This window comes from Triticum dicoccoides, chromosome 4B (genome assembly GCF_002162155.2).
Source record: "Triticum dicoccoides isolate Atlit2015 ecotype Zavitan chromosome 4B, WEW_v2.0, whole genome shotgun sequence".
In the NCBI taxonomy this organism is placed as follows: Eukaryota; Viridiplantae; Streptophyta; class Magnoliopsida; order Poales; family Poaceae; genus Triticum; species Triticum dicoccoides.
Window position 1 is genome coordinate 236,361,038 of NC_041387.1, and position 10,083 is coordinate 236,371,120.

Consider the following 10,083-nt stretch of genomic DNA (forward strand, 5'->3'; position numbering starts at 1 on the left):
CCTGGCCATTTTCGGTCTGGGGGCTCGACATACTGGGCTCCTTTCCCAGTGCTGTTAGGGGCTTTGTGTACTTGTACGTTGCGATTGACAAGTTCACAAAGTGGCCGGAGGTGGAGCCAGCAAGAAAGGTGACAGCGCAGTCGGCCGCCAAGTTCTTCAAGGGACTCGTTTGCCATTTTGGTGTGCCAAACAGAGTCATGACCGACAATGTCACACAGCTCACAAGCCGAACCTTCATGCAATATATCCAAGACCTTGGCAGCAAAGTTTTCTTTGCTTATGTTGCTCATCCAAGAAGCAATGGCTAGGCAGAAAGGGCAGATGCTGAAGTGTTGCGAGACCTCAAAATAAGGACTTTCGATAGGCTGGGCAAATGTGGAAGGCGCTGGATTGATGAATTGCCAACGGTTCTTTGGTCAATCAGAACAACACCAATTTTTTTATCGAGCCGCTGGCAAGACACCCTTTGCCCTAGTGTACAAGGCAGAAGTAGTTCTCCCCACGGAACTCATATACGGGTCACCTCGGGTGCTCGTTTATGATGAGCTTGAGCAAGAGCAGTTGTGCTAAGATGATGCAATGCTCCTTGAGGAAGATCGTCTTCTGGCTGATGTGCGAGCCGCTCGCTACCAGCAAGCCTTGCACCGCTATCATAGCTGCAAGGTTCATGCCCGAAGCCTTGAGGAAGGCGACCTTGTTCTTCAGTGTGTTTAGTACTCCAAGAATTCAAACAAGCTGACGCCAAAGTGGGAAGGCCCTTAGCGGGTAATACGAGTCACCAAGCCCGGTGCAGTCTTCCTGGAGACCGAAGATGGCATTCCGGTGAGCAACTCCTAGAATATCAAACATCTTCACAAGTTTTACCCATAGGGCACGGTTGCCGGGAGCCCTGGCAACCCCATTTTGTACTAGCCTTGCCGGCAAGGCATGTAATCCTATGTATAGAGCCAGGCGCAGACCCTGTGCGCTGTGAGATAACTTTTAGTATGTACAGTTTCCTACTAGTTTCCATGTTTATATATATGCATATATGCATGCATGCTTGTCTAGGATATTGTGCTATCTTAGATCCTAGCAGGTACTGACGAACCGCCAAGGTTTCATGGTCTTTCCTTCTCCTCCTTTCATCCGCAATGACGAAGCTCTCGCAAGAGGTCAAGAAGACTACCTGGCATGGCGATCCCCGGCGGATTAAACAGATAGAGTTCAACTCTTGTCCATCCATGTTCATAACTTTTGACTTGTGCGTTAGAAAACCTCGCCACTCTTTTTTGACTTAGGTTCTCCCATCCTCGACCCGAATGCTACTTCGGTCAGAATGGTCGCAGTAGCCTTTGATAAAAAGAGGTTGGCAGGGGGTTGGGCACTTTATCTGTAACCCGACAGATGTGATTCTCCGGCAGGAACAAAGGGCACCGGCAAGATAGCTTGCCGGGAAAACTCATTTATTTTTATTAAGGAGGCATTCACCTCCACATGGACGTATACGTGCATGTGTTCCCGACAAAAGCTCATCTTTTTGATTGATATGCTGATGCAAGTACAAATGTTACAGAACATAAGCATGGGCTCGGGAGAATACATTTTCTAGAAAGTTAATATTTGGCAAGTGCCTACAGATTGGGAAAATGAAAAGTGCCCCGTAATCCCCGTTCTTGCCCATTTTCTCCCAGGCACAGCAGGTGAAGACAGGGATGGGCATGGGGAATGCGTCGATGGAGAGCTTGACGGGGAAGCCCGTCGACCACCGACGCCAGAGCCAGCAAGACGCAACCCCCGGCAAGGCATGTTGTCGAGGGAGGAGGCGGAACAGATGATGGTGCTGCCACTGATGGTCAGCTGGAGTCGTAGTCATCGTCCTCCTACCCGCTGCCGTCGTCGTCGCTGGCACTGTCCTCCTCGTCACTATCGCTCAAGGAGGAGCTTTCGTCATTGGTGGAACTTTCCACGCAACACCCTAAGAGGGTTCCTGAGCTCCCGAAGACCTTTGCAGAGAGCAGGCCATTCTCCATTAACTTGAAATGGAGAACATGCCCCTCCAACAAGCTGTGGGCGCGTGCAAAAGTTTTCCACCCGCATCGATGGTACACGAAATGAGGGCGGGGGAAGCCGACATCGACCCACGTGCTGCCATTCCCGCAACCCCTCATGTGTAGCCTAAAAGCCTGTGGCGGATCCTGCTCCACCACCCAAGAAAACGGGGTAGGGAGACAGAGATGGCTGCACACGCACTTGTACAGCCTGATGAAGAACTCGTAAGGCTGGTCTCGGACATGTACGGCCATTGGAGGAGGGCCGCCAGCGGAACTGCAGCTGGCGCGCCGCCCCGTCCTCGTCTTCCCCAAGTACCACGGCGACCTCAGCCTCGTCCCCTTCCTCTCCCCCTCACAGCGGGATCCGTCGCCGGAAGCTCTAGAGGACGAGGAGTGCGCTATCAAGTAGAAGCCCTCGTCGCCGCCGTCGAAGCGCCAACACGCCCTCTCACCATGGCGAGTGGAAGAAACATACCAAGCAGAAGGAGGAGAAAAAGGCGAGTGTGGAAGGGAACCATCCCTCTCCCTTTTTATAAAAGGGCTGGGCCGGAGCCTGACCACCTAGCCCAAGGTGCGGCGGACCCACACGACCAATGCGGCCTCCTGAAGTATAGGGAATCGGGACCGACCCACTGCCCCAATCAGTGGCGCCTGGTTTCCCACCTCGGCGTTAATGCCCACGTCCGTTGCATCCACTGCCTGCCCTTCCCAAGGCATGGGGGACACGTGGCGAGCGAATCAGAAGTGTGAAAACAAGTGGGGCGACCGTTTTCCACCCTGTGATCGTGGGGTGCGGTGTCATGCAGGATGCGACCCGAGTCCACTTAGTAAATGAGTAGCGCCCCTACAAATTCATTTTTTTTAATGAGGGAAGCACGGACCGCCTCTTTACTACCGACTGCGGGATGACGCAAGAGTGCAGAGGCCATCTCACGCATGACCTCCACGTCACGCCCTTAATGCGGATCATGGGGAAGTGCAACTGGCGAAAAGATCATGGAAGCTAAGTCTCTGCCACGCGTGCCCGCGCACTGCTTTGGGTCTGGCCCAACTATGCCTTGCGCTCATGTGTGGCCCAGGCCCGGGGGCTCCTGTAGGTGTACAAAAGTATGGGTTCTTCTGTACCCCTTACGTGTGCACGGGCAGTTGTAGCCACCCCTATGGCCGGGCCCGGCAGGACAACAGAAGACAGAACAGAAAGCTGCCAAGACAGCACTCAAGACAGGGAACTAAGGAGCAGAAGGCAAGCTGGACCTCCCCCGAGAATATCCTTGTCGGGGCAACCTACGCAACACCCGCAAGCCCATCACCCTTGAGGCTGAGAGTTCTGACACCTTCGACAATGTTAAAGATAAGATTTGGGATTGCATGCGTGGTAGCATGCAGATCTTCACAAAGACTGATGGCTTGCCGGTCCACGTGGGACCAGAACACGAAGACTTTCTGGGGATGAATGCGAGGCCCCGGCAAGCCTTGCCGTGGACGATCGCTGGGCCGCGGCCAGGACCGCACCCGGCAAGGATTTGCCACCTCACCACCACTCAAGTGCGACGACCAGTGTGCCAACTAAGCAGGCGCCTGCATGGCGGCATGCAGATCTTCGTGGAGGCTCTACCACCGCGCCAACACAGTAGCTAGCTAGCCAGCGTGGCACTGCATGCCTCGTTAACCTAGAGGCGTGTCAAAGGAAGGATGGGCAGACGGACTGGATGGCGTATGTTGTCGTCCCGATAAAGTAAGAGGGCACGTAGGCAGCACATTAAATGCGTTTGTCCTACGGTGCCGAGCGATAAGCTCATACACTGTAGCTCGTTTTCCACCTCCTGTGTGCCACTGTGGCAACCCCTTTACATATAAAAGGATGCCCAAGGCGTACCGAGAGAGGATTTAGACTTTTTGGACAGGGCATGCACCACATCTAGTTCAAAAGCTCAAGAACACATATATCAAGACAAGCAGGACTAGGGTATTACACATCTTTGCGGCCCGAACCGGGGTAAAAATTCCCCTCGTGCTGACTGCTAGACCTGCTCTTCATGCAGCTACTCTCCCCACCGAACATAGAAGGGATTCCTGTGATCCCATAGGTGTTCGTTTCCCCAACAATACCTCATTCCGAAATTTTATGCCCCAAGACAATACCTTCATTAACCATAAAGTGGCACTTCTCTCAATTCAAGACAAGATTAGTTTGTTCACATCCCTGCAAAACTCGATTAAAGTTGCTTAAGAAATCATCAAAATAAGTTCCATAAACGAAAAAATCATCCATGAAAACTCAAAAATCTTTTCAAAAAAATCAGAGAATATAGCAGCCATAAAGGTAGCAGGTGCATTGCATAAAACAAGAGGCATACGTCTATAAGCATAGATTCCAAAGGGAAAGTCAAAGTGGTTTTCTCTTGATCAGGTTGTGAAACAGGTATTTGAGAAAAACCAGAATGTCCATCAAGAAAACAAAAGTGTGTGTTCTCAGATAATCTTTCTAGCATTTGATCAATAAAAGGCAGAGGGTAATGATCTTTTCTAGTAGCTTTACTTAATTTTTTAAAATCAATTACCATTCTATAGCCAGTAACAATTCTTTTTGGAATGAGTTCATTTTTATCATTGGGAACAACAGTATTATCTCCTTTCTTAGGGACACAATGAATAGGACTTACCCATCTAATATTGCTACTTCTTGAGCTTGCGTTGGTTTTTCCCTTGAAGAGGAAAGGGTGATGCAGCAAAGTAGAGATAAGTATTTCCCTCAGTTTGAGAACCAAGGTATCAATATAGTAGGAGACAATGCACAAATCACCAATACCTGCACAAACAATCAAATGACTTGCACCCAACGCGATAAAGGGGTTGACAATCCCTTCATGGTCACTTGCAAAAGTAAGATCTAATAGAGATAGATGAAACTAGACAAAAGATAAAGTAAATATTTTTGGTATTTTTGGTTTATAGATCGGAAAGTAAAAGATTGCAAAATAGTAGACTGGAAACTTATATGATGGAAAATAGACCCGGGGGGCCTAGGTTTCACTAGTGGCCTCTCTCAAGATAGCAAATAATACGATGGTGAACAAATTACTGTCGATCGCAAAGTTGTGACGATATCTAAGGCAATGATTATGAACCATAGGCATCACGTCCATGTCAAGTAGATCGACTCCTGTGTGCATCTACTACTATTACTCCACACATCAGCCGACTCATGTCTGCGTCTAGAGTATTGAGTTCATGAAGAACAGAGTAACGCATTAAGTAAGATGACATGATGTAGAGGAATGAACTCAAGCAATATGATGTAAAATCCATCTTTTTATCCTCGATGGCAACAATACAATACGTGCCTTGCTGCCCCTACTGTCACTGGGAAAGGACACCACAAGATTGAACCCAAAGCTAAGCACTTCTCCCATTGCAAGAAAAACCGATAATTCGAAGAGAACTACAAAGATATCAAACCATGCATATAAGAATTTAGAGAATATTCAAATAATATTCATAGATAAGCTGATCATAAATCCACAATTCATCGGATCTCGACGAACACGACGCAAAAGAAGATTACATCAGATAGATCTGCAAGAACATCGAGGAGAACATGGTATTGAGAATTAAAGAGAGAGAGGAAGCCATCTAGCTACTAGCTATGGGCCCGTAGGTCTGAGGTAAACTACTCACGCTTCATCAGAAGGGCAATAGAGTTGATGTAGAAGCCCTCCGTGATCGAATCCCCCTCCGGCTGGATGCCAGAAAAGGCTCCTAGATGGGATCTCACGGGTACAGAAGGTTGAAGCGGAGGAAAAGTGTTTCCGTGGATGCTTTTGGTGGTTTGGGGATATATGTGAATATATAGGATGAAGAAGTAGGTCAGTGGAGTCATGGGGGCCCCAGAAGGCAGGGGGCGCGACCTACCCCCCTAGGCGCGCCCTATGCCCTTGTGGCCGCCTTGTGGCTCTTCCCACTTGAACTCCAAGTCTCCAGGGTGTCTTCTGGTCCAAGAAAAATCATCACAAAGGTTTCCTTCCGTTTGGACTCCATTTGGTATTCCTTCTCTGCGAAGCTTAAAAACAAGGGAAAACCAGAAACTGGAACTGGACTCTAGGTTAATAGGTTAGTCCCAAAAATAATATAAAATAGCGTATTAATGCATATAAAACATCCAAAACAGATAATATAGTAGCATGGAACAATAAAAAATTATAGATATGTTGGAGATGTATCAAGCATCCCAAAGCTTAATTCCCGCTCGTCCTCGAGTAGGTAAATGATAAAAACAAAAAAAATTATGTGGAATGCACCTAACATATTTATCCATGTAATTTTTCTTTATTGTAGCATGAATGTTCAAATCAATTAGATTCAAAAAAAAGTTTAATATTGACATAAAAACAATAATATTTCAAGAATAGTAATAAAGCAATAATGTCTTCTCAAAATAACATGGCCAAAGAAAGCTATCCCTACAAAATCATATAGTTTGGCTATACTCCATTGTCATCACACAAAATATTCAAATTATGCACAACCGTGATGACAAGCCAAGTAATTGTTGCATACTTTTGGTGTTATCAAACTTTTTCAACTTTCATGCAATACATGAGAGTGAGCCATGGACATAGCACTATAGGTGTAATGGAATATGGTAGTTGTGGAGAAGACAAAAAGAGGGAGATTGTCTCACATCAACCAGGTGCGGGCTATGGAGATGCCCATCAATAGATATCAATTTGAGTGAGTAGGGATTGCCATGCAACGGATGCACCAGAGCTATAAGTTTTTGAGAGCTCAAAAAGAAAAACTTAGTGGGTGTGCATCCAACTTGCTTGCTCATGAAGACCTAGGGCGATTTGAGGAAGCCCATCATTGGAATATACAAGCCAAGTTCTATATTGGAAAATTCCCACTAGTATTGAAAGTGACAAAATAGGAGACTCTCTATCATGAAGATCATGGTGCTACTTTGAATCACAAGTGTGGAAAAAGGATAGTAACATTGCCCATTCTCTCTTTTTCTCTATTTTTTTTGTTTGTCTTCTTTGGCCACTCTTTTTTTTCCCTTTTTTTGTTTCCTCACATGGGATAATACTCTAGTAATGATGATCATCACACTTCTATTTATTTACAACTCAAGAATTACAACTCGATACTTAGAACAAAATATGACTCTATATGAATGCCTCCGGCGATCTACCGGGATGTGCAATGACTCAAGAGTGACATGTATGAAAGAATTATGAAAAGTGGCTTTGCCACAAATACGATGTCAACTACATGATCATGCAAAAAAATATGACAATGATGAAGCGTGTCATAATAAACGGAACGGTGGAAAGTTGCATGGGAATATATCTCGAAATGGATATGGAAATTCCATAATATGTAGGTATGGTGGCTGTTTTGAGGAAGGTATATGGTGGGTGTATGGTACCGGCGAAAGTTGTGCGGTACTAGCGAGGCTAGCAATGGTGGAAGGGTGAGAGTGCGTATAATCCATGGACTCAACATTAGTCATAAAGAACTCACATACTTATTGCAAAAGTCTATTAGTCATTGAAACAAAGTACTACGCGCATGCTCCTAGGGGGGTAGATTGGTAGGAAAATACCATCGCTCGTTCCTGACCACCACTCATAAGGAAGACAATCAATAAATACCTCATGCTCCAACTTTGTTACATAACGGTTCACCATACGTGCATGCTACGGGAATCACAAACCCCAACACAAGTATTTCTCTAATTCACAATTACTCACTAGCATGACTCAAATATCACCATCATTATATCTCAAAACAATCATAAGGAATCAAACTTCTCATAGTGTTCAATGTACTTTATGTGAAAGTTTTTATTATATCCCTCTTGGATGCCTATCATATTAGGACTAAATTTATAACCAAAGCAATTTACCATGCTATTTAAAAATACTCTCAAAATAATATAATTGAAGCATGAGATTTCAACAATTTCTATAAAATAAAACCAGCGTTGTGCTCTAAAAAGATATAAGTGAAGCACCTGAGCAATATTGCCTAGCTCAAAAGATATAAGTGAAGTACATAGAGCATTCTAATAAATCACGATTGATGTGTGTCCCTCTCAAAAGGTGTGTACAGTAAGGATGATTGTGGGAAACTAAAAAGAAAGGACTCATATCATACAAGACGCTCCAAGCAAAACACATATCATGTGGTGAATAAAAATATAGCCTCAAGTAAAGTTACCGATAGACGAAGGTGAAAAAGGGGATGCCTTCTGGGGCATCCCCAAGCTTAGGCTCTTGGTTTTCCTTGAATATAACCTTGGGGTGCCTTGGGAATCCTCAATATTAGGCTCTTGTCACTCCTTATTCCATAATCCATCAAATCCTTACCCAAAAACTTGAAAACTTCACAACACAAAACTCAACAGAAAATCTCATAAGCTCTGTTAGTATAAGAAAATAAATCACCACTTTTGGTACTCTTGTGAACTCATTCTTTATTTATATTGGTGTAATATCTATTGTATTCCAACTTTTCCATGGTTCATACCCCCGATACTACCCATAGATTCATCAAAATAAGCAAACAACACATAGAAAACAGAATTTGTCAAAAAACAGAACAACCTGTAACAATCTGTAACTCTCAAATACTTCTGTAACGCTAAAAATTCTGAAAAATGAGGAAAACCTATGAAATTTGTGTACCAATCTTGTGCTAACATAATCATATCAAAAGTAGGCTTCTGTGAATTATGAAAATTATTTTCCTTGGCGTTCTGTTTTTCAGCAAGATGAAAACAACTATCACCGTAAGTCATCCCAAAGTTCTTACTTGGCACAAACACTAACTAAACAAGAAACCACATCTAACTAGAGGCTAGATGAATTATTCAAAGCAAAAACAAAAATAAAATTGGATTGCCTCCCAACAAGCGCTATTGTTTAATGCCCTTAGCTAGGCATAAAAACACAAAATAGATCTAGGTATTGTCATCTTTGGTATGCAATCCATAAGTAGCTCTCATAATAGATTCATATGGCAACTTTTGTTTCTTTCTAGGAAAGTGTTCCAGTCCCTTCCTTAACGGAAATTGAAATCTAATGTTTCCTTCTTTCATATCAATAACTGAACCAATTGTTCTAAGGAAAGGTCTACCAAGAATAATAGGACATGTAGGATTGCAATCTATATCGAGAACAATGAAATCTACGGGCACATAATTCCTATTTGAAACAATAATAACATCATTAATCCTTCTCATAGGTTTCTTAATAGTGGAATCCTCAAGATGCAAATTTAAAGAACAATCATCAAATTCACAGAAACCTAACACAGCACATAAAGTTTTTGGAATCGTGGAAATGCTAGCACCCAAATCACAAAAAGCATGGCACTCATAATCTTTAATCTTAATCTTAATAGTAGGTTCCCACTCATCATAAAGTTTTCTAGGGAAAGATACTTCCAGTTCAAGCTTTTCTTCAAAAGATTACATCAAAGCATCAACAATATGTTTAGTAAAAGATTTGTTTTGATTATAAGCATGAGGAGAATTCAACATGGATTGCAACAAGGAAATACAATCTATTAAAGAAAAATTATCATAATTAAATTCCTTGAAATCCAAAACAGTGGGTTCATTGCTACTTAAAATTTTGACCTCTCCAATCCCACTTTTATCAAGTTTTGCATCAAGATCTAAAAACTCCGAACCATTGGGACGCCTTTTAACTAAAGTTGACTCATCTCCAGTCCCATATTTATCAAGATTTTTATTGGAAAATAAAGATTCAATAGGACTCAAATCAATCACTTTAAGATATTCATCATTATTTTCATGGAAACTAGAAGAACACGCTTTTACAAACCAATCTCGTTTAGCATGCATCTTAGCGGTTCTTTCTGTGCACTCATCAATGGCGATTCTCATAGCCTTTAGAGATTCATTGATATCATGCTTGGGTAGAATAGATCTAATTTTCAAATAATCAACATCAAGGGAAATTCTATCCACATTCCTAGCCAAATCAACAATCTTAAGCGACTTTTCTTCAACCAAGGCATT